Source organism: Arvicanthis niloticus, chromosome 6 (genome assembly GCF_011762505.2).
Source record: "Arvicanthis niloticus isolate mArvNil1 chromosome 6, mArvNil1.pat.X, whole genome shotgun sequence".
NCBI classification, from domain to species: domain Eukaryota; kingdom Metazoa; phylum Chordata; class Mammalia; order Rodentia; family Muridae; genus Arvicanthis; species Arvicanthis niloticus.
Window position 1 is genome coordinate 33,596,659 of NC_047663.1, and position 24,178 is coordinate 33,620,836.

Below are 24,178 nucleotides of genomic sequence, written 5' to 3' on the forward strand. Positions count from 1 at the left end.
TTAGGGATCTCCTCCTTTATTCCACTGATGTGGGGGTTCTGGGGGTACATATTTTGAGAGTGTAAACCTGGTGCCTGTTTTTTAGCCCCAGGCTGTAGTCCGTATATGGAGGTGTGGCTGTGGCCTCCGTTTGGATTGCTTTTGATTCTGAATGAGTGAGGAGAGTCTTACCTAGAAGAAAAAAGACATAAAGCCTTTGAAATTGGAAAAGCAAGGGACTTATGAGAAATAAAGAGGCAAGTTACCTTATTCCTGAAAGTGGACTGTGATCCCAGGGTAGATTTTTATCACTTCCAAATGTGTGGCGCAGATAAACAGCTCTGTCAGTGAGTGATTCTCTCAGAAGTAGCCTGCAAAACAAAAATCTGTGTGTGTCCTTTGTGGCTGTCCCTGCTTCTATGGGGCCTTCATCCTCTAAAGTGGTTTATGCAGGTGGGCTGGCGGGAGGGGAGGGGAGGGGGCTCCTTACCCACCTGCTTGGTATCTTCCAGAGCCTGGGGTGTTGCTTAGACTGTTTTCCTTGTAACTGGGGCCAGGAAGGCTCATTCCCTCCTCACCGGGGAGCCATGGTGGAATTTTAAGCTCACTTTCTTCCTGGGATAACCTGATGCAAAGCTAGCCAGCACATCTTACAGAGAAGGGGGAACAGCCTTCTGTAAGTGGACAGCAAAATGCTGCCTCATTTCCGACACCCACCTTTTAGGCTCAGGTGGCAGACAGGGTCACCACCAGTTAACAAGGTCGGTGTGCAGGACCGTAATCCTCCCGGTGTTCAAAAGTCTTGTGTTTTTCCTGCTTGTCTTAGCCTCCCAACCTTGTTTCTGCTGTGGCCAGTACAGTTAGAAATAGATTCAGCTCCCTAGCCTCGTTTCTCCTAAATCTTCATGTTTTTGCTTCAAACAAGAATTCCTAAAATAGACAGAAGGTTTCCAGGAAGGCATCCCATTTCCCTCTTAGTGTACAAAATATAGCCAGCTGTTAGGCAAAGGCATCAGACATTATTATTGCACTGTTAACAGTGTTTTAAAATATACAAATAGAAAAATATCCTGATGCCTTCTGGGTTCCAAGCTGGGCAAACTTTGCGATTATGTTAATCAAATGCCACACTCATTTGCATACTAGGTAAAGGAACAAGGCTTTATTCGTTGCTGCCCCTGCACGCTTTAGCTTTAGTTCATTTGAAAGAAGGCAGGACCTGGGAGCTCTTGGTAGCAAAAGAGTTAATGAGGCTTGTGGTGGGGATGGGAGGGAACGTGAAGTACTTCCAGGGAGCTCACCTTCCCAGAGTCCTCCTGGAGGCCTCTGAAGAGGTCACTTACAAAGGAGTTGTTAGCATGAGAAAGGAAAGCTTTCTCTCCCAAGAAGGTTTTCAGTGGGAACTGAAAAAGCACCAGAAATCATGGCCCAGGCTTGTGCCAGTGGGTGCAAGGGGTGGTTCTTCAGGGAGAGAAAGCACAGTTCATTTAGACTTGGCATAGACATCCAACGTGATTGTTCTGTGGAGTGAGCATTGATATGGAGATTCCGCCCCACCCCCACCCCATCAATAGGACACCCATTACATGGGTCATGTATGCTTTTCTTTTTCTATCTCTTTCTTTTCCTTGTCCCCCTTCCTTTGTCCTCGTAGGAATAGCCTGTGTAGAATGGCCCTGTTTGTCAAGTTCCTGCCCTGTAAGTTCTTACAGCGCTGCATTTTAAGACTCCCCATATCTGTGAATTAGACCCTAAGCGGGCTGCCAATCGGTGCTTTATTTACATTCGAAGCCACTGTAAAGACCCAGGAAAAATGTTAATATGCAGGAAGAGGCCGGAGCCTTGCTTTTCTGACTGCTGCTAACCTCACTGCTGCCTTTAAAACCAGTCACGAGGCTCACGGCTGATATTTAATAGCTTTTAGCTGATTATTTTTCTTCTCCTCCTCTTTCTTTTCTATCCGAGTTGACCTGGGTGTACTTGAGCGGAAATGAAGTCATCCAAATGCTGAATTAGAATAGTCACAGTCCCCTAAGAATGAAATGGAAGCAGAGATTAAATGGTGGAGGGAAAGCAGGCCTTAATGAACAGCGGGGAAACTTTGCATAAAATAAATAGGCGCTTGAGCTCGTCCCTGCCGCTTGCGTTTCTCCCTCGGTTTGCGTCGTCTTTTTTGGTGTATCACTAATGGCAAAATGGGATCTGATTTACTTAAAGGTCACACAGTCTCTGCCACCTAGGCGACTGCGCTTTCTTCTCAGTGGGATGTGGTTTCCTCTGGGGTGGAGGAGCCTGGATGGAGGGTCTGTTGTTGTGGAGGGCTGGTGATTACTTGTTGCAACTGGAGTGGGTGGAGACAGATGGAAGAGAGGAAAGGGTGGGAGGCAGCACAGGGCCAGCCAACCATACTGATCCTGTTTGTTACCTACAGATTCCTAGTTGGAGGGACTCGGACCCTACAAACCTGGGGCGGCTAAAGGCAGAGGGACCGACCAGCTGTAACTGTTTACCTGGGACTGGAGTGGTTTTTGGGACGGGGAAGTCAGAGCAGTCACTGCCTGACGCTTTTACGCTGTGAAAAGGCTCATGGGGCATGATCTCCCATCCCGTGACTAAGCAGATTTAAATCCTCCTTCCTCTGTGTTCTGGGATTCTCCTTCACACCTATTTACAGTTACCTTCTCGATTTATTCCGGCAGCTGGGGGGAGAGTTAGCACAGACCTGTATGAACTCAGGCCGGAAACCAAACCGTTCAATGAGAAACTGGTCCGGGAAGACAGGAAGGATAGGCAGTGGTGGTTTGGAGTGTTAGCGCTCTTTTGGGCTCCTGTTGGACTCCTGCTTGGGAATTATTTCTGTGACCACTGTAAATAATAATAATAAAAATTCTGCCCTAGCTCAGTGAAAAGTGAGCTTCTTGTAGTTAAAGAGCAAAGTGAGGATTTAATTAGATTTAAAAGCCCGGCAGAGTGGCTTGTTTACAGGAAGTGGTTTTAGGTGGTCTGCTGTGGAAGATGCAATTTCTGCATGTGGATTACGTGTAATGAGAGATTTTTGGTTGTTGAGGTCGCTAACTGCCTTTTATAATTGGAGGCAGAGGTAAATATTTTCTGACTTGCTTATGGCGTGTTAGCATTCAAAGAGACAATTTAAGGTGCTTTTCACTTAAGGAAAAATAAATGAGTGTGGACTGATCAGAGGCAGGCTTCCCGACTTTATATCCAGCTTTCTTCTGGATGGTCAGAAGGGTGGGGGGAAGGCCTTAGGGAGAGGATGTGCTGCAGGCCTTCCAAGGCTTGAGACAGTTATTTTTTATACATATTTATCTTTTACAAAAACATTCTTTTTAAAAATTAGTTTTTTAAAAAAGAGGAATTATTAGCAGTGTAGCTGCTCTAACTTAGCTGGCATTACGTTCAGACTCAGGGATTCCTGTCATGTCTGCCCATAACCCTTACTTGCCTGTCAGTTGTCCCCAGGCCATAGGATTATTCCTGGTTTTAAACTTCGGGGGAGAGATTGGGAGAGGGGAAACGTTCAAAGCTGATCCGTTAGACAGAAGGCCCAAGCTTCGAAACCAGGTTTTCTAATAAGAAGTCCTGGGGGTTGCTTCATAGGAGATGCTTGTGGTGAAGGATGGGGTGCCTGCCCGGCCTACCATCTGGCATGTCTTCCAGTAAATACTCCCTGACACTACTCTTTAGATAAGAACTTTAGTTCAGGCTGGCCCCAAACTCCCTGAGTTGTCACTAATAACCTCAAACTTCTGATTCTTCTGCCTCTACTCCTAAATGCTGGCATTCTTTAGGTATATGCCACCACACTTAATTTAGTGTGGTGCTGGGGTTTGAACTCAGGACTTTGGGCATGCTAGGCAAGCACTTTGCAACTGCTCTACAGCCTGCATCTGCTAAGCATTACTGTATAAGCATTTGTAAAATTTGTTATATAGGCCAGGTGGTGCTGGTTACATGCCCTTCATCCCAGCATTCAGGAGGCAGAAGCAGGCAGATTTCTGTGAGTTCAAGACCAGCCTGGTCTATAGAGAGAGTTCCAGGCCAGCCAGGGCTACATAGAGAAACCTTGTCTTGAAAAACAAAACAACAGAAAACTGGTTATATAGACTAAATGGCACAGAAGGCCCCAGGTTGTGTGGTTCTTGTTGAAAAATAGTCTTTGGTGTGTAGTTCCTGGCCACCTCCATTTCTGGTCACAGAGGCCTGCCTTTTCTTTATCTGACTTTGAGAATGAAATACTAGGGTTGGTAAAGTTTTTGTATAAAGTGCCAGATAATTAGCTTTAGTTTTTTTTACCCAATATGGTCTTAAAGACCATTTGTCATTCTACCAAACAGGAGACAAAGGCAATGTGAAAATAAGTGTCTATGGCTTTGTCTTAATAAAACTTTATTTATAACAACCAGGAAGCAGCCTGGTTGTACCACAGGCAGTAGCTTGCCACCACATAGCCTTAGTATGTTGCCTTGTTCATAGAAGGCTTTTTTTCTCCTCCACACTTTTATGATTCAAAGTCAGCTCATTTACTAAGTCATTTCACTCTTCTTGGCCACTATTTCTTTATCTGCAAAATAGAGATAATATATAAAGTACACATGTATAGTATGTATACATACTGTGTATAAGATAGCCATGAGAGTAAATGAGCAACTGCATTTATAGTTATTAGCATCCTGACAAAAACAAAATCTGTGCTTAATAAACACCAGAAACATGAATTGCAGTTGCTTTCTACCCTCGAGACCCAAGTCCTCTGAGTTTGTAGAACTGCCTCTTTAGTCTTTTACAGCAGTAGGCTTGCCAACATGCACGCGCAACACACACACACACACACACACACACACACACACAATTTCATCTCTCCTTTGGGTCATCTTAATTCTTTAGTGCTTTCACCAGAGCTGGAGACAAGCACAGACTCCCCAGATCCTCATGACACACAGATGTCATTGTATATTGGTGAGGCATACCCCGCATTCGATCTAGCCACCTCTGTGCTTCTAGTTCTTGAACAACGAGACCTTCAGGTTGCTCTGCCTGTCATGGAGAACACAGGATTTGTCATGGGCCAAGGAGGAAGTTTTATAGTTAGACCCCGAGGATGAACTCTTTTAACTTTTGTGAGTAATTAAGCCTTTTGGAGAGGTAAAGAATATCATCTGGAAATCATCCCAGGAATACTTAGCTGATGCTTATTAAAATACATTTAAATATATTGATCCACTAATGTGTTTATTGTGTTTATTTGGCCCCATGGGAGAGCTTTTCACATACTTGCTAAGTTTTCTTTCCTTTTCCTGTACGTATGATTCTCATAAGCTTAGTTTTCTGGCTTTCCTTGAATTTACGGCAAATATTAAGAAATGGGAAGATGTTAATAAACTCAGTGTAAGGTGGGAGGGAGAAAGCCCTATAAAGACAAAGGGCCTTAGATCTTCAAAGCTCCGTGTTGTGGGCGAGCTTACTGCAGGAAAGCAGCCATTCCTCCTCATTCGGCCCAGAAAGCTTTGAGCCTGTGCTTGTGTCCTCCATTCCCTTGTTCTGGCGTCATTCCATGTATCTCAAGGATATTCTGAGAGCCAGGCACTGAGCTAGGAGCCTCTGTCTCATGAATTAGGGGCTTCCCTGTAGCCCGTTAGTTAGCATGGGGTCCAGACAGAGAAGGACAAACTCTAAGCTAGCCAGCCAATAATAAAAATAATTTCCAATTGTGTCATGAAGAAAACAAACCTGGAGCTGAGAAAATCCATCCTGGAAATAGGAAGAGGGCATCCTGGATTATTTAGCTGTATGCCCAATGTATGTTCTTTGCCCCCACGAGCCGGTACATCCCCAGCTAGCTGGGGACCCAAGCAGTTTACTGGTGAGGAGAATCAGCAGTTCCTAGTCCAGGGCTTAGTAAATAGTGAGGGAATGAGTGGATGAGGCCTCCTTATCTTAGAGGTTAGAGCTGTGCGGGCCATTAGAGGAGTTTCATACAGTGAAAATGGGATTTTTTTTTTTTTTTTTTTTTAAAATGGGGCTTCAAGTGAGTATATTCAGTTTTAGCTGAGGCACTTCCCATTGAGGACCCTGTCGGTCCATTGCAGACCAGAGTAAATAAATGATCAGAATCAAGCCATAGCCCAAGTGTTGTAGAACTAGGGTAATGACTGGGCCACGTCAGAAGGTTGGCAAGGCCCTTCTAGAGCAGGTCCTGACTTTTCCAGAGAAAGGAGGCTCAACCTGAGGTTTCTTTCATTTTATCCCCCTGCTCTCCCTTGCTGCCTTGGTCTAAGGCGAGGCCTAGATCTTTCAAGTGGCAGTGCTTCTCAGATGGCTTTTCTGAGTCTCAGAAGACAGTAAGGCCTTGACTTTTCCAGGTTATCTAGGCTTATGTGTCCTCCACAGTTGGGCACGAGGCGGTATTTGGGGCTTCTCCCTGAGTCTGGCTGAATGGTGACCAGCCAGGCCTGGGACAGTTTTACCCCCAAACACGAACATCTCTGTCATTGGGAAATTCAGCTGGGGCAGGAAGGATGAGTCAATGGGAAATTTACCCTGTTAAAGAATGAAGGAGCACCACTGCCAACCAAGGCAGGACTGTCTGGCTTTCTTTAGGTGACACTGAATGGACTTTGGGATCATGTCCACCTAAGCTTGAACATAGATGTCCCCAACCCTGAGGAATTCATTTAATTGTCCTGAGCTAGGTTTTCTGTCTGTTAAGTAGGGCTATACTTTCATTTACAGGGTTTGCAAGAGTGAGATCTGAGGTGGGAGAGATAGTTCAGTGGTTAAGAGCAGCACTGGCTGCTCTTCCATAGGACCCTAGTTCGATTCCTAGCACCCACACATGACAGCTCACAGCTGTCTATGACTTCTTCTGAATTCTTCAGGCACTGCATGCACATACATGCAGGCAAAATACCCATTAAATTAATGAGTTAATTTTTAAAGGGTGACTAGAGTCAAGTTCAGTCAGTGTCTGGTACTTAGGCATCCAGTGATGGGCTCTTCTTTCCTTCTCCACTTCTCCATCTGTCTTCTCCTCCCTTTTCTCCAGTCCTATAAGGTTTCTTGTTATACACTATAACCTTGAACCTCATATGTCCTTGAAAATGAACTTGTACTTCTGATTTTCCTCCTGAGTGCTGGGATTACAGGCATAGGTCATCCTTGCGTCTGAGAGGTGCTGGGAGTGGAACCCAAGGCTCTGTGTATGCTAAGTAACATTATACCAGCATAGCTTAACAGGTCCCTGTTGCCCCCGCTACCCCTTCACTCCAACTTCCATGGTGTTTGCCTTCTCTGATAAACACCGTGCCTTTATGTGCACAGATGTGCCAAGTGGTTTTTTTTTTTTTTGAGTTTTTAAGGTTTTGTTGCGACTTCAGTGCCCTGCCTCCCTGCCACCTCCTAGAGCAGTATCTAAGATCCTGCTAGATTTAACCCAGCTGGAGCTACTGTTGGTGGGGGGGAGAGGCCCAGGGAGGATCTGGCTTTTTCTCCTCTTATGCTAATGAAGTGAATATGGCAAGAAGTCACAATATTTTCTTTCCAGGCAAAGAAATGTTGTAATAGGAGAAACAGCATGCAGGGGAAGCAAATGTGGCTGAGCTGAATTCTCTCGAGGGAGGAACGGGACAAATTGTCAGCTTCTGTTGAGAAGATAATGCTTTGCACTATGATAAATGCCAAGTTTCTATGGAAAACCACCATCTTCTCAGTGATGTCCCCGAGTGCTCACATAGCCTGGCAGCTGAGGCTTTGGTTAGACACAGGGAACTGAAGGTATTTGGTCTTGGATGGGGGTGGGAGGTGGGGTATTGTTGGTTTGTTTGTACTGAGAAATCAACTCAAAGCAACTGAGATGGGTGCCTTGAAAATGTTCTTTGAAGGCAGCTTTGTCCCGCTGAAGCTCCTCAGCACACCTGAAGGAGGACCCCTACCCTTCCTTGAAGAGGCACCAGAAAACCCTAAAGCAATTTCCCACTCCACTCAGAAAGCTGCTGCTGTAACTCCTCCATCCCAGATTATTTCAACACACCTACTCTGAGAGAAGCTGGGCTTCTTTCCCTGGCTGGCTCTCTATGGCAGTCCTTCTTGATGAGGATGTGTCTGGATAGACTTCACTACACATCAAGTCCCCTGGAAAGCTTCCATTGTAAATGCTTCTCAGGCCGCTTTGTGGATTCTCCTTAGCCACTTCTGCTAAGTCCAGCCGCTGCTCTCAGACCTGTGCTGAGGGAGACCTTTGGCTTAGTGGGGATGTTTCTGGTGGGAAGCTTGCCAGAGCTCTCAGGGTGCTGGAGATGATGGTAAAGGCTGGAGGAAGGGGGGAGGAGGCCCTGGGGTGGTTGTACTTGAGCTTGCATCTATGCACTCAGCCAACCTGTTTCAGGAGTTACGCATCATGCTGGGCTTCAGGGCCCGCCAAGGCAACCTTCCTTGCCTTGGAAGAACATGCAGTTCAGGAGTGGAACACCAGAAAGTGATCTGCAGTACAGAGAAGGCCTGGGGTCCTTTCCTCAAACTGCTGCCCCATCTCCTTCCCAAGGCAGCCTGGGAAAGGTGGGTTAGGTTTTCATGGCTCTGACATCAGCCTGGGAAAAGGTATGTAGTAAGCTTTTGTTCTGGACCCATGGAGGACCAGCATGGAGACAAAAGGGCAGGAGGAGGCCCAGATGTGATACAACATGTGATACCTTGGATACAGCAGCCCTGTCTGTTGCCCACTTCAGAAAGAGCCAGATCCTGATTGCCTGTTCAGATGTGTTACTTTTTCACTGGCTAGAAAGCAATGAAGGCAGCAACTCCAATACCAGCAACTTCCCATCACCTTGCCTGAGTCTGTTAAACAGCCCAGGATTTTAAAAACCATCTCCCTTCTTGCCATGTTGTCTCCTCTCTGATAGTTCATGCCTCACCCTCACCAGCAGTGATCTTCTGAGACTGCATACTCAATTCCATCCCAGTGCTGGGCACTGGGAACTGTCTCGTTCATGCAAGAGAACCATGCATGAGCCATATTGCGATTCTGTCTTATGGCTTCCTACACGCATCTCATATAGAATCTGCTAGAGACTGAACAGCCAATCAAGGGATGGCCAAAGATGACTCCTCAGGTGCACCCTTGACATCTGAGTGACATCAGAGAAAACTGTATAAAGTCTTAGCAGTTAAATGTATTAATTCTAGGCTAACTTCCCACCTTTTAAAAGCAACAACAACAACAAAATGCCGTTGATTTTGTATGCATTGCGTACACTCAGAAGTCTAGTTTTCATTAAGTGGTTTCTTACTGATATGTGAGTTCTGAGCACCCTGCTCTTTTGGACTAGGGTTGGCAGACTTTGCCTGTAAAGAGCCATATGACACACTTTAGATTCCATAGACTGTACATTTTCCATCTCAGTCACTTGGTTCTGCTGTTAGGTACAAAACAGCCACAGACAATATGTAAATGAACGTGCCGTGGCTGGGTTCCAGGTTTTATTTACAAAAACCAGCCAGCAGGCTGCATTTGGGCTGTAGCTGTAAGTTACTGCTTCGACACATTCCCCGGGCTCCACCTTGAGCCTCAAAATAATGATTTCACATAACTGGATATCATTACAGTCTGTTAAAAGCTTATTTGAGGGGCCTGGGCATAGTCGTTTGAAACAATAGGTCTTACAGTGACAGCAGTGGAGGCCACTTTTGCAGTCTATTTGGGGAAAGTCTTCTAGAGTGGCACAAAGAACTGGGGTCGGGGAAAGGAAAGGTTGACCCTTGCCAGCCGCGTTATAGTGGGCAAGGAGCAAAAGTCAGGGTCCTGGCTGCTTCTTGGGCATGGGCACCAGGTATTGTTGTTCAGGGACTAGTGCTCTGGATGGCAGCAATAGCCACCAGCTAGAGGACTGTCGCCATGGACCTGTCCACAGTCTTGTTCAGTCACACACTGTTTGTCTGGCCGCATTTCTGAATGTGTCAGGTCCAAATGGAAACTTCATGTGGCTTCATGCAATGGCTGCTTGACTCTGCTAACTCACACCTATGAGCTGAGGATTTGGTTATAAACATTTTCCTAAAAGAAGGGGCGGAGGAGCATCCACATGGGTCCATTTGTGCTCCATACGCCTGCTTTATTTTATTTTTTATTTTTTGAAAAACAAAACCAAGAAACAATGACACTTACTTGAAGGGCTGATGAGAAGGTGGAAACTAACCTTTGGAGATAGTTACATAAAGCCCGAGTTGAATTCAGCTAAACACACGCTAAAAAGGGTTATGTATTTATACCTGAAAAAACTCAATTTGATGCAAGCTGCTCATTTTTCCATTGTGGTCACGTGGGCCGAGGTTCTTCATATGAAATGTAATTTACACAAATTAGTCCAAGGCAGGTAGAGTGTGAAATTAAATTGATGCCTTGATTTCTGTATTCTCTGGTAAGTGTTCCTCTGAAACTTTGTCATTACTGTGCTGGGAACTTTGACAGTGCCCCTACCCCCACCCTCCCTGCCCACCCCTCTCCCCCCACCCTTTCTCTTTCTGTTTTTCAACAGAGCAGGGGAGTCCTGATTGGTTAGGAACGTGAAACAACTTTAATTGCAGGTTAAAGAGGCATGCTTTCTTTTACTTTGCTTTGAAATATTAGAGTAAGCTCCTTTTGGGCCTTTAGTGGAGGATAATGTGTCTGTTAAAGTTTGAGTAATTTGTAGCAAGCTGCTTAATTTCTTTGGCTGTGACTAGGACCATTTAGGGCTTTTCTCTTTGTAGACAGGGAATGTATGTATATTCAATACCCTTGTACAAGACAAGATGAGACAAGATGAGACAGAGACTTTGGAATATCACTGTAGGGTTGCTCCATCTATCTGGATTTCCTGTGTTCTGGCTGGGCCTGTCCTTACTACCTAGTCCCAGCCATTAGTCCAGGTTCAGCTCTGCTCCATCTATCTGGATTTCCTGTGTTCTGGCTGGGCCTGTCCTTACTACCTAGTCCCAGCCATTAGTCCAGGTTCAGCTCTGATCACCTGCAAGCAAGAAAGAAGTGTTGCTAATGTTCAGAATTACCTCTGTGGCCTCCTGAGAGGCCTGAACAAGGGGCTTCTTTCAAAAGCACCGTCTTGACCTTGTTAACTGAGTTCTAGTTCTCCAGGATGGAACCATCTGTTGGTCCTTGAAACTCAGCACAGGAGGCAGGGTGCCCCTCCAGGACCCGGAACCTCTGCTTGCATCCTTATTGGTACCTTTCTCTGAGTTTAACCTCAGCCAAGTCGGCCTGGGTCAGCTGCATGGACTGGGGGGTGACTCATATCTGTCAAATAACTCCTGGCTAATGTTTGCAGGATGCTCTGAAGAATGAATTATGGGCTCGTCATGATTTTTATTTGTCTGTGGTGGCATGGGTATATTTATCTCTCTTGTCCATGCTCTTCCCCCATCTCCAGGCCTTTGTCTCCATCTGAGTCAGCATGACATGGTTTGAAAATTGCCTGTTTGGCTTTTAATGATGATTAATGTCCATAGCCATGTTTCAAATTTAGGTTCTCTTGAAGGCTCAGAGACCGTTACCAGGAGCAACCTGCTGAGGGAGTTGATCGTACACTGCACTTTCTGTCTCTGGCCTGAATTAGATTCCTTCTGAGCATCCACACCTTCTCTCATCACTTCTTTGGTCCTTCTTGGATCTTCACTTGAGAAGTAGACTCCTGTCCTGGAAGCTGATCCCGTCTCTCGGTCATATGTAATTAGTGCCCATCATGAGGCATGTGAAAGGTCACTCCTGCCCCCCAACTCCCCAAATCAGGGAGGCCAACGAGGAGCGTAATTTCCCCAACAGCAGGTGCCTGTCATCTATCTGAAGATGGTTGCCAACATCTGGTACAATTGCCTCTGTAAGCGCAGTAACAAGGCGGCCTGCAGTTCAATCGCGGAGTGAGCATCGCCGCTTTAATGATAACAAGCTGTTGGCCTCCCCTCTGAGATGAATCCATCTCACAGATGTTTGTCTAGTTTTGGCAATCGTATCGCACTATAGCTTTGGTGATTATGCTCAACTGGAGACTATTACAATAAAAGAAGTTTGAACTTGTTCCATTTTTACATCCCACCCCCTTCTCCCCTGTTCTGAGGTATAATTTATATCAATGGCTGTAATATCAGTTCCATTACAAAGGCCTCTTTACGTTTTATGATGTCGGTGGAGCCACAGCTTATAGCCTGGTTTTCTCTACAGGTTAATGTGCTTTAGCTATATCAACATTTTTAATGTCCTCGCTTAATGGCCCTGTGGCAGTCCTGTGCCCTCCACTGAAGCCCGTGTTGACTTGGGGAGGTCATGTGATTACACTGTTGTAGCTTAGTTGTAGTTTTAGTGTGTGTGCGCGCACGTACGTGTGTGTAGGGCGTGGACAGGGATCGTGGGGGAGGCTTGGTTGCATGTCCAGGGCTGTGAGGAGACTGGAGAAGCAGTAAGAGACAGGTCCAGATCCGTAGGACTTCCTAGACTGGTATTGGCCTTCCTCTCTTTTTCATTCTTTCTTGTTGCTTCTCCTTCTCCCCCAAAACATGTAAAATGGACACTGAGATGAATTAACCAACAAAATCACAGTTTGGTGAAACGGCACATACAGCACCATTGGCAGTGTCCTGGGCTTTAAGTATACACACTGGCTTACTAGTCAACTGTTGGGTATTAGATAGTAATACTATTTAGCATTAGTATTTTGCTAGTGCATACAATTCAAAATTGTATGTATGCCAGGCATTTTCTTTTGTATTTTCATGTACCTGATTATGTGCTTGTGCACGTGTGCGAAGGCCAGAGGTCGATATTGAATGCATTCCTCAGTTTTCACTTTACTTTGTCTGTCTAGCATTTGAATCTGTATGTGTTGATTGTATTGCGTTGGCATATGTGTGCATGTGTGTGTTGGAGACTAGAGATCAAAGTCATGTGCTCTGTCTTCAACATGATCTCTCAGTTACCCTGGAACTTGCCCATTCATCGGAGTGACAGGTCTCCTTAGATCCTCCTGTATCTCTTGGGAGCTGGGATTGTAGGCATGTACTACTGCACCAGCTTTATTGTATGGGTGCTGGGAATCCAGACTGGGGTTCTGCTTGTGAGGCGAGCACCTTGCTGACTTAGCTGTCAGTGTAGCCCATACCAGCTTTTTTTTTTTTTTTTTTTTTTTTTTTTTTTTTTTTTTTTTTTTTTTTTTTTTTTTAAACCATCAACTGTCTCTCCCACCCCCTCCTAACCCCCTAGTTTATCTTCTGTGGTGCTAGGTACTGAACCCAGGGCCTTGAATATTCCAGGCAGGTGCTCCACCACTGAACTATACCTCCAGGTCTGTAACAGCAGTGTTTAATTGCATGTCTTCTGTGTGCTTAGGTACTTAGCTGATTGCTTGTATTGATCTATAAATATGCAATTCTCGCAGCACCCCTTCAAGGTAGGTGTTCTTGGGCCCGTCATCACGTCATCACGGCTGAGGGAAGCGAGGCTCCGAGCAGGTAGGTGCACGCTCAGTGTATCAGCACTGCCAAGCGGCAGAAGATGATCTCAGTTCTGAGCTAATGAGCTCCAAATCCATCTCATTCTCCAGCCGACATTGTCATTGCTAATCCTGCTTGTGGCCCAGACTGATGTCATGGAAAAATGTGCCCAAGCAAGATGTGGCAGTAGGAGATAAATCACAGTCATCGTTTACCATTTAAGCCCTCCTCCCTATTTTAATTTGGATATTACTTTTCAAAGATTAGGAAGTGTCATTCTGGCAAGGTGTTATTTTTGGCAGTGCATTGACGAGTGCATGAGTCAGCCAGCTGTGGACAGCTAATTGGTTGTAGGGAACCACGTGCTCCTTTTCTTGGTCAGAAACTGATTATTGTTCTCCATTCTGGTGACATATCTGGAAACCTTGGCCAATGGTTCTAGCCACTTGTATAGGAGGCTCCCACAAGACACCAGGAGATCCACCTCATTGTGGTCTCTGGACAGGATACCATACTGTAAGCAGTTCACATATGCGAGTTTGCAGCCCATTGTAAGAATGAAGTTAATACAGTGGTGGGTCATCATCATCAGAGATAGAATCTCATGTAGATCAGATTATTCTCTAGTTTTGGCCTTGAATTCTTAATCTTCCCTTCCTGGACCATTTAAAGTTCACAGGCATACACCACCATGCTTGTTTCAGCCTGTGATCCATTGCAAAATAAAAACCTGGGGGTGACTCACAAGAACAAATGGTTTTCAGAAGTGACGAAACACACGAAACTTGAAACCCAGCAGGTTTTTGAAGGGAAGACCGACGACCCCCATTTCATCAACTTAAACTATGTTTTTAACCTGGACCAAACCTCCTCATTGAGAAATTGTACGTGGTGTAGAACGGGCATCAACTCATTGTCTGTTCTGTGCCTTCCAGGTCTTTTTCAGCTCTAGAGTCGAATCCTCTTGGCTGAGGCCCCTGCGAGTGATTTCCCATGGTTGAGGTGTCTGTCTTACTGGGTCTCCAGCACTAGCTCCCTTTATGTCTAGTCAGGGTCTCCTGCTTGCCCAAGATTAAGGCAGGATCTGTCATACAAGGGTCTCCTTGATTTTTCTGTCAGTCAACCCAGTTTCCCCAGGCTAGAAGTCAACCCTCGAGTCTTTACATCTGCCCCATCAGGGTCTCTTTTACCCTCTGCTGCCTGCCCTTCCCCACCAAATTAGCTCTTCCTTGGCGGTCAGTCCTGAAGCCAAACCACCAAAATGCAACAAAGACATGCGGTGCGGTCTTTTCCACTTTTTCTCTTGCAGTAGTTACAATATTATTAAAAATCCATTAAATTTTAATGTACCCTATAAAATATGTGCTCTCGTGAAAGCAAGCACAGATAATTATTTCTGACGAACAAACCAAGAAGACAAGTATGTATGAGGTTCATGCTACAGCATTCAATTTTTATTATATACATCTCCTGCAAGGGTAATCGTTGTGATGTTCCAGCTAGTTGTGGAGGGCTAGTTCTTGGAAACCCTTCAGGGGCAGTGTGAACCCTGAACTCGCCAGGGTATTCTCGGAGCTCATTATTCAAGGAGGAGAAGAACCCTGTGGAGTGGCCGCCTTCTGTTGAACTGTTGAAACCAAAGTATGAAGGAAAAAAATAATGCAGAGGGAGAAAGACACTGCCCTTCCTGACACCCACATAAAGTTGCGTGTGTCCCAGACAGCCAAGGTAGATAAGTTCTTCCACCATAGTGCCCTGTGCCCTTGAGCTGGCTTTTGTACTTGCTACCTTAATGGGGTGGAGAGTGACCATTCTGTTTGCTTTGGGGATGTTAGGAAGAGTCTCTACCTGGCTCATGTATGGGTCACCCCTTTCCTTCCTTCTCCTTCTGAGGATCATTTGAAACTGTTGGAAGCTGGGAAACAGAGCTATCCTCCTAGTTTCTTGGGTTTCAGGTGGAGTTTTAGAACCCTTAGCTTTGGGGTTTCTTCTTCCTTTGGTGCTAGGATAGTGTATACCCAGGGCCTGGCATTTAGTAAGCACTACCACAAGCTACCATCCCCCACCCTGATACTGCTTGAGAAATAGTGATGCATGCCTGAGCTCTAGACCTCTGGGTATGCCCCAGAGATGAAAGCTTTGTGTGATATCTGAAACAATTCTTCTGTCTGGGGGATGCCAGGTAGTAGGAAGTATATTCTGTGAAGTGACTGATAGAATGATGGTCAGTTGACAGGCCTCCCTTCTCAGCCACCTCTTGCCTCCACTTCCGATAAACATGACAGACAGAGGTTTCCCCATCCTTGGTGCTATGACTGAGAACCAAGGAGATGTGCTTGGCCTTCAGACCCTCTGGGGGTTTGTTGGAGGGGTGCCTAGGAACAATGGATACCTGATCTGTTGTGTGGATTTTTGAAATCCTCCTCCCCTCTTCAGCTAAGGTTCTAGCTGCTTCCTGGGGTAGGATTGGTTGTCTAGCAGGATCTGTTCTTAGGAGACAGGGCAGAATTCAGAACATGTAATGGTTTGCAAACCATGGGTTTGTACAAGCCTTCCCAGGGTGGTAGAGCTTCATAACTCTCCTAAAATCATTGGCATCCTAAAGAGGGAAGGGCCAGGGTGGTAGGTGGGTTTCATGGAGGTATTCTAGAATATTCCAGAACCAAAGCTCCTGGGCTCAGGGTGAAGAAGAGAACGCAATGCTTTGTGTAGAGTTGGATGGTCTATAAGTGACTGGAGTGAATTTTAGCTATTTTATGGTGTTGTTAGAAACAAAAAGGCATAGTGGCCAGAAACGAGCTATAGAAGGAAGCAGCTGACACATGGCCTCTATCTTCATCATTGGGGACAACACATAGCAGTGTTCTGCTGTAGCTTCCTGAGGCCTGTCAGCACATAAATTCACATGGCCTGCCCTACACTTTCATGCAACTGGGATCATATATGGTGTTTGCCAGTTGAGATCTTTCATTCAACAGTAAGTCAGAGGTATCTATCTGTACCATCCTGTTTCTGTAGTCTCACCATACCCTTCAAACCCTCAGCTAGCAGTATGTAAATGGTTTCTGCTATCATTAGGATTGTTATTTGGAATTATAAGCAATCCTGTCAGGACCGCCCTGGTGAATGCATTTCTTCCCTGTGCCTGCCATACTCTGACCCAGCAATTCATTTACAATAAGGAGATAATAATACATTTTACAATTTGCTACCATTGCCAAACTGCCCCATAGGGAGGTTGTGCTAATTTACATTTCTCCCAGTGGAAGACAGAGTCTACCCTGTGCTGGCTTTTGGTCTCTGGGTTTTCGTACATATATTTTTCTAAAATTTACATTCCTCTGAACTTTGCCATATGAACTTTTTTTTCCCCTTTAAATCGAAGAGTGAGGAATCGGTTTTACCTTGATTTTTAAACGCGTTTTACACCGCTTCTCTAATCCTTGATGATCCATGAAGCCTTGAATTGTTACTGGATGGACTCCGAGCTTTCCACCCAGATTGTCATCTTGAAATAAAAGCGACACAAGATAAAATGTTTTCAAGTGGGTATGTTTAGCTGTGATTTTTTTTTTTTTTTTTTGTGGGGTTTTGATCATTGATTCTAGCCATCTAGCAGGGTTGTGCTACACTGGATATAGCTGAAGACAAATGGTGACTTTTTCCTTCAGTCTTCATATAATACACTTAGCAATTAGATGCTGCCTTGCAGAAGCATCACCATTGTTATTTAAATTTTGCATTGCTCTTTTAAGATAAAGGTTCTGCTCACTACCTGTTTATCTTTTCCCTGCAGCTTAGTGGGAACTGAAGGCTGCTGCTTTTGTGAGTTCCCCTGGAGGTATGGAGCACAACACCTTGCACCCACAGGTGCCTATTGCCATTATTTGACTTGTCTCCATTTACAAAGTTTTAGCATTGGGAGTTCTGAGTCAACTTTTCCCCCCTTGCAGAGGGCTTTTTGATCTTCTGCCCATTTTCATTTATTGAATGTAATAAAGAAACTGTGAGGGGCTTTTCATATAGCAATTACTGCCATGACTATGTAATGACAAAGTCCCCACCCTCGTGGGGATTCCAGACAGGGGAGGGGTTAGACCCTGAGTGGTTTTCAAAGTAGCATTCAAGAACAGGCAGGATAGGAGTGCTGAGGACATGTTACCTTCTCATCTGTTACCTTTTACATCTGCATTTGATAAAACCCTTCTCCAGAGAAAAACCTTAAAGTTCACAGAACCCTGCTTTTGATAGCAGTGCGCAGTCTCCAGCTGTAGAGGGATGGTTTTAGTTAAGCATGGCTTGCTGGAGAAGTGTTTGGGGAAGGGATTAAGGGGAAGCAAGCTCTACTTCACATAGCCAGCAGTGCCAGATGCCCACAGGACCTGGGCTCTGCATACAGACAGCCCAGGGAAGGATTCTGATGGAGAGAAGTGCGGTATCTTGTTTTGATGGATCTAGCTTGAGTACAGACATGAGCAAGCTTGGCATTCTCCATGGATTTGGGGTTTGGATTTACTGCAACAAGCCTGGTTACAGTATAAATGGTGTGAGCAGAGACCTAGGACCTCTGACTAGGAAAGGGAACAAAGCCAGTTTCCTCAATGTGTGGTCCCCAAGGTTAACGGAAGCACCCCATGTACAAGTGTCAGACGTAAGTGGGGGATAATTAAGTGATGGTGTCATTAATTATCAATACATTGATTAAACAGTTACTCAGTATGACCTCTTCATAGGGTAGCCCAATCAGGGTGAAATCCATGTGGGAATCCCTTTTTTTCCCATTATCCCTAATAAATTTGATTTATTAGGAATCTTGACTTCCCGGAGCACCAGATTCCATTGTTGACAGGTTGTTAATGGCGCAGGAGCAGAGTTTGCTTTCCTGCCTGAGGTGATCAGGGTTTCTCATCTTCTCATATATGTACTTGGAACGATTCTTTAATATAAACAGATATTGATGTTTTATTATATGGACTCATGAAACATATCCTAGTTGGCATTATTAGTAGTTCTTAAACATGGGGCATAGATCAGGGTTATTTAAAGGGCTTTCAGCAAGTACACACTCATAGACCCATCTTTGATAGTTAATACTTTTAAAAGAAGTTGTGGTCCACAGCTATGGTTGGAGCCTTTGGTTCCCTGTTTACTGATTTAATATGGCGGCTGTTACTCCTCTAGGAACAGAATGTTTTGGGGAGCAGAAAGTTGGTTCTTGATCCATGGTCTTCTGACTTTAAGTCTTATGTTTTGTCTCCTTTATCATGAGCCTTCACTGTTCCAGCACAATTGTGAGTTTTTTTTGCTTCCACCCCACTGTAGTGTGTATTTGCTAAGGGAAATGTACCCAACTACTCCAGTCCTTACTACGGTTTTTAGTAGCCAGCACTCTGCAGGCAGCCTCCGATTGCCGTTCAGTGTATGTTCGCAAGTATATATGTATTTGCGATGGGTTCTATAGGCCAGGCATAGGGCTAACTAGGTATTGGAACCTAGATCCCAATCCAGAAGACTCTCAGACTTCACACAGTACCTTGGCCATAGTCCTTGTGGCTGTACATACCTTTCCTAAAGTATCTGGAGCGGGGGGGGGGGGGGGGCAGCATTCTTCCGGTGTGTTTCTGAGTGTCCTTAAGTCTAACTCAGACTGAAGCCTGGCTTCAGTAGCTTGTGCCTTCTAGATGTGCCTGCCTAGTCTTAGTCATCCCTCCATTTCACCTAGATTTTGCACAGGTTCCAATTACAAAGAATTGTGCTAAGATTCCTGGGGTGAGAGGAGAAGTTGAAACTTTGGAAACTTTGGATTTTACTGGGAAACTTTGGATTTTATGTTTAGAAGACAGTGTCCTGCATTTCGACCTCCCAATATGGGAGGAGGAGCCGATGGCATGCCATCAGTGCTTGGAAAGTCAAGTTCATAAAGGCAACGACTGTACCGACCACCCAGTCACACTCAGTGACTCTCTCTGCCACGGACTCTCCCGGCTGGATGTTTTTGGAGCTTTCATCCACTCACCCAGCATCTGGGGAGGCTGTGATGAACTGAGGACCATCTGTTAGAGACCAAGGAGAGCAAGGACATCCGCTGTACATGGAAGGTTGGCCCAGATGACCAGCAAGGGCTTTCGATGTCCTGCATTGCTCCCCTACCCCCACCCCCCGTTTTTTTTCCTGCTGGGGAAGAGAACTAGTGTAATGCTGGGGTTTTTTTGTTTTGTTTTTGTTTTTGTTTTTAAACCAAAACTACAAACCCTCAGGTCCAAGTACATTGACTATACAATGTTTATTTAAAAAAAAAATTAGGGGAAAAACAGCTGAGCAAAAGGAAGTACTTAGTGTCATGGAGAGCCGGCGTGATTAGCATGTTGGTTTGTGCCTTTCCAGACTCGTTTCTTGCTCCTTTGCCCTGCAGCACACAGTCTTCGTGATGAACATGGGCACTGGCTTTGGCTGGCAGTTCATGGCCTCATCACTTTCCAACTGTGTGACCTTGAGCAGAGCTATCTGTAAAAGAAGGGTGGCTGAGTAAGAGTAAGTGTATTTGATGGGGTTGGGAGTCCTAGGTGCATGTAAGTCCTTAGCAGAGAACCCCAATCCAAAGGTTGTTTAAATCATATGAGTTTTATTATTCATACGAGTGGGACACCCTCCAGAGCCTTGTGCTAACAACAGATGACCGTGAATAAAAGTATCTACATATTGCCTGTTCACCAGAGACTGCTGCTGCTACTGAAGAAAACACAGCCTGATGTTACTGTGGTCTCTTTTCATGGTAAACACCAGTATTTTTGCTTCATGGTAATTAGATGTGAATGGCAACTCTCAACAGGGATTATAATTCATTTGTGTTGCTTTTAAATATTTTGTTTTCTGCCAAGTCTCAACATGTTTAGATTTTTTTCCCCACTTCTTGTGAGGTTCTCCAGTGTCGGTAATGAGTGTGGATGGTGCCCCTGTGACCATGTTTCTTGTGGGCAAGAATGGTGGATTTTTCTTTGTACCTGTATTTCTTTCTTTCTGTTGCCACAATAAAATACCCTGATAGAAAGCCACGTAGAGGGGAAAGTTGTTTTAGCTCACAATTTCATTATTTCAGGGAAATCAAGGCATCAGGGACTTGAAGCAGCTGATACTTCAGAGCATAATTTAAGGGCAGAGAGAAATTGAATGCATTTATGTTGCTGGCCTGCTTTCTGCCTAAGCCCAGGGACTGGCACCACCCACAGTGGTTGGGTGAGTCTTTCTATCTCCATTAAAACTATCAAGATAGGGCTGGAGAGATGTCTCAGCAGTTAAGAGTGCTGACTACCCTTTCTGAGGTCCTGAGTTAAGTTCCCAGCACCCACATGGCAGCTCACAAACATTTGTAATGGGATCTGATGCCCTCTTCTGGTTTGTCTGAAGAGAGGGACAGTGTACTCACATACATTAAATAAATAAATAAATCTTTAAAAAAATGCCTATTAAGACAATCACTTAACAGACATGCTCATAGATCAGTTTGATCAAGACAATCTTTTAAAACACTCTTCCCTGGTAATTTTATATTGCATCAAGTTGTCAATTAAAACTCACAGTACTTGACTCTCTGGAATACTGGGGCCCAAAAATATGCTGGTAATCCAGGGTGGGTGCCCATGTGTTTGGTTTCTCACTCAAGGCTTCACTTGACACATACTCTAATGGTAATGCCTTTGCTTTCACTGGATTTATTTTTAGTTGGTCCTCATGTTCATCACCCTCTTCTGCCCAAGAGACTTCAGTACCCCTCTCAGTGGGTTCCATCTGTTTATCATCTTTGATGGGCAAGTACTCTCCATGTTCTCTGAGTTCATGGAGACTTAGCCCATCCCCTCCTCAAAGGGTGGCTGAGCCATACTACAAAAGTGGAGAAAGTGGGGCCAGACTACTGTGGTTGGGTTAAAGGATAAAGCAAAGAGTGGTACATTCTGTAGATTCACTCGGCTGCCTTGCCCATCTCTTCTTCCTGATTTGGGTTCTGATTATGACTTTGGGAGCATGGAGAAAGTATCTCTAGGAACCACAAGCAGAAACCCCATGCAACCTATCTTTGAGTAGATCGGTTCATTATTTTAGGCTCAGATACCCTCAGTGGTAACTCATGGTCCTTCCTTCCCCTGTCAGTTTCTCGGAGACAGAGAGCCAGATAAGACACCATCACCCAGGGGTTGAGGTTGAATAAATCTCAGCAGAAGGGCTATCCTGAGTCAGAATATCAGACATTAAACAAGTCACAGAGAGGCTAGACCTTGAGTCTCAGCCTTGCCGTCATCTGCATCTTCCTTTGAATGGACAGGTGGAGTTGGTCACAGGAGTAGAAGAGCAGGTACATTGTGGCATGACCTAGTAGTACATCATTGTATGCACCTTGCACTAGAGTGTCTGGAGGCCAGAGACATTTGTAGTCTCAGTGGTGGTGGGTCTTCTTGACTTGAAAAGAGTAAGATGGGCTGGGCAGTGGTGGCGCACGCCTTTAATCCCAGCACTTGGGAGGCAGAGGCAGGCGGATTTCTGAGTTCGAGGCCAGCCTGGTCTACAGAGTGAGTTCCAGGACAGCCAGGACTACACAGAGAAACCCTGTCTCAAAAAACAAAACAAAACAAAACAAAACAACAAACAACAAAAAAAAAAAAAAAAGAAAAGAAAAGAAAAGAAAAGAGTAAGATGTCAGTAGCCCCTGTCATCCTTAGGGTAGCCTTGTGGACGGCATTCCATCCCTAACCCTACGCTGGAAGACGTGATGGACCAGAAAAACTGAGACCACAGGTTTGGCTCCATGTCTACAATGAGGCAGATGTTCTTCCAACAATGTCTATGTATACCTGGGCAAATCTGCCATTAAATTCTAATGATGGAATCCGAACAAGGAAGAAAGAGAAAGCACCCCCTCACCTCCAGCACCCCTGTGTATCACACTCTTCCCCTCAGTCCGCTCAGCCTTTAATTGTAACTATTAATCACTCTGAGTTGTGTCGCACTTCATAACCCTTTCATTAAATGTTAAACGTTAAAAATCGAGCTTTCTTAATTGAATTATTGAATCGCCAGGCACTTAATGTGACTCTGGTGAACAGGAACCAGAGACTTTCAACCTTGAAAGGCGGCTTAGTTTTCTCAGCTGGGATGCGGAAGGTTTGTGAGGCCCAGAAGAGCCACAGGCTGGTTAGTGGGTACCTTGATGGATCTTGAGCTGGCGTTTCCTGGTCTATGTGGCCTCTCTCCTCCACATGTCGGAGGCTTTGTTTCTAGTGTGGCTTGTCTCAGATTTGTGGCCTGTACGTGGCTCTAGGTGCTCCCAGGAGCAGGGTTTGCTGTTCACGTCCAGACCTTTAATAGGCTGTTCTTTTCTGCTCAAGCAGACAGGTCTTGAGTTCCATCCACTCTTGCCACTGTCTCCAGAGACATTCACCCTTGGAGCCCCTTCCTTCTCAGGCTGCAGCTGTCCCACCCAGTCTGGTTTCAGCCTGTAGCCCCCGCCTTCTTTCCCCACCCCATGTTCCCACTGCTAGGCATTTGTGTCTAAACAGCTCAGGCTTGTCATTCTTCCACTCTCCTCAGATGGGCCTCATTGCCTACTGTCTGACCTTCCACCCCACGTCCCTGCCTGGGAGAGCCTCTGGTGTTCCTGACAGCTCTTTATGATTCGTTTCTGGAGCCAGATTTTATCTGTTGAGCACCTCCAGTTGTTCACTTCTCCACATTTCTGCCTGCTGACCCCATCCTGACCAGGGCTGAATGACTTCTGCCTTACCTCATCACATTGGCCCCGGCCATGCTCTCCCCTACTACAGCTCAGTCTCCTCAGGCTCTGACTGCCCTCGATGAGCCTCTCTTCCCTACTACTTCCTGACACAACAAATCTGCAGGCTCCTGGACTCTGCACAGGCAGATAGGCCCCTTCGATAAGACGGGTGTCCGCCTCAGTGCCTGCCAAAGCCTTGCTTTAGGGAAGGAATTTGGGACCCATGTTGAACTGAGCAGAAAAGCATCTCGGATATGTTAAGTGACTGCTGTCAGGTTGCATGCTGAGTTGGTGGTGTTCTGGCTGGAGTGGCGGCACGTCCCCAGTCAGTGTCCACCTGGAACTTCAGAATGCAGCTTTATTAGGACAGAGAGGGTCTTTGCAAATATAATTAGTGACATTGTGCTGGGCTGGGGCAGGCCCTATCGCAATGGCTGGTAGCTTTAGCAGAGGACGGAAATTGGGCTAAGAGGCCGGCTGTGGGCAGGAATGCTCTGTGAAGCCTGCGAGCGATGTGCTCACAAGCCATGGAGCTGACTGGCTCTAGACAGTAGGAAAGAGGCACGGTGAAGGTTCCCCTGGAGTCTTCAGAAGGAAACAACCTGGCAAACACATTGTTTACTGACACTAGCTTCTAGAAAAAACGAGACAACAGGGTTGTAGTGTTTGAAGGTACCAGGTGCTATGCTCTAACAACAGCATGAGGGAATTGGTATAGTGGGGACCAGTAATCTTCCCACTGTATATGGTGTCTCAGTCCCATGTGACTTGACCAGCATGGGTTGGGTTTCCCTTGCCCCCAACCAAGCATCAACTATGAAGGTCCCTGGCATTCATCGGTATTGCTGATCACACTCAGCAAAGCCCCTCTTCTTCAGCATCCTGTTTATTTGCACACTAGTCCCTTTGTGTCACAATGGTGGATTTTCCTATCTCCTTTCTTAACAA

At 45.5% G+C, this 24,178-nt stretch overlaps 1 protein-coding gene across 9 annotated transcripts in view; it reads left to right on the top strand.

Annotated features, from left to right (window-relative positions):
• Positions 1-24,178, top strand: part of Msi2 (musashi RNA binding protein 2) — a 371,373-nt gene that overhangs the window by 132,945 nt on the left and 214,250 nt on the right. The gene's annotated exons all lie outside the window — the stretch shown is intronic.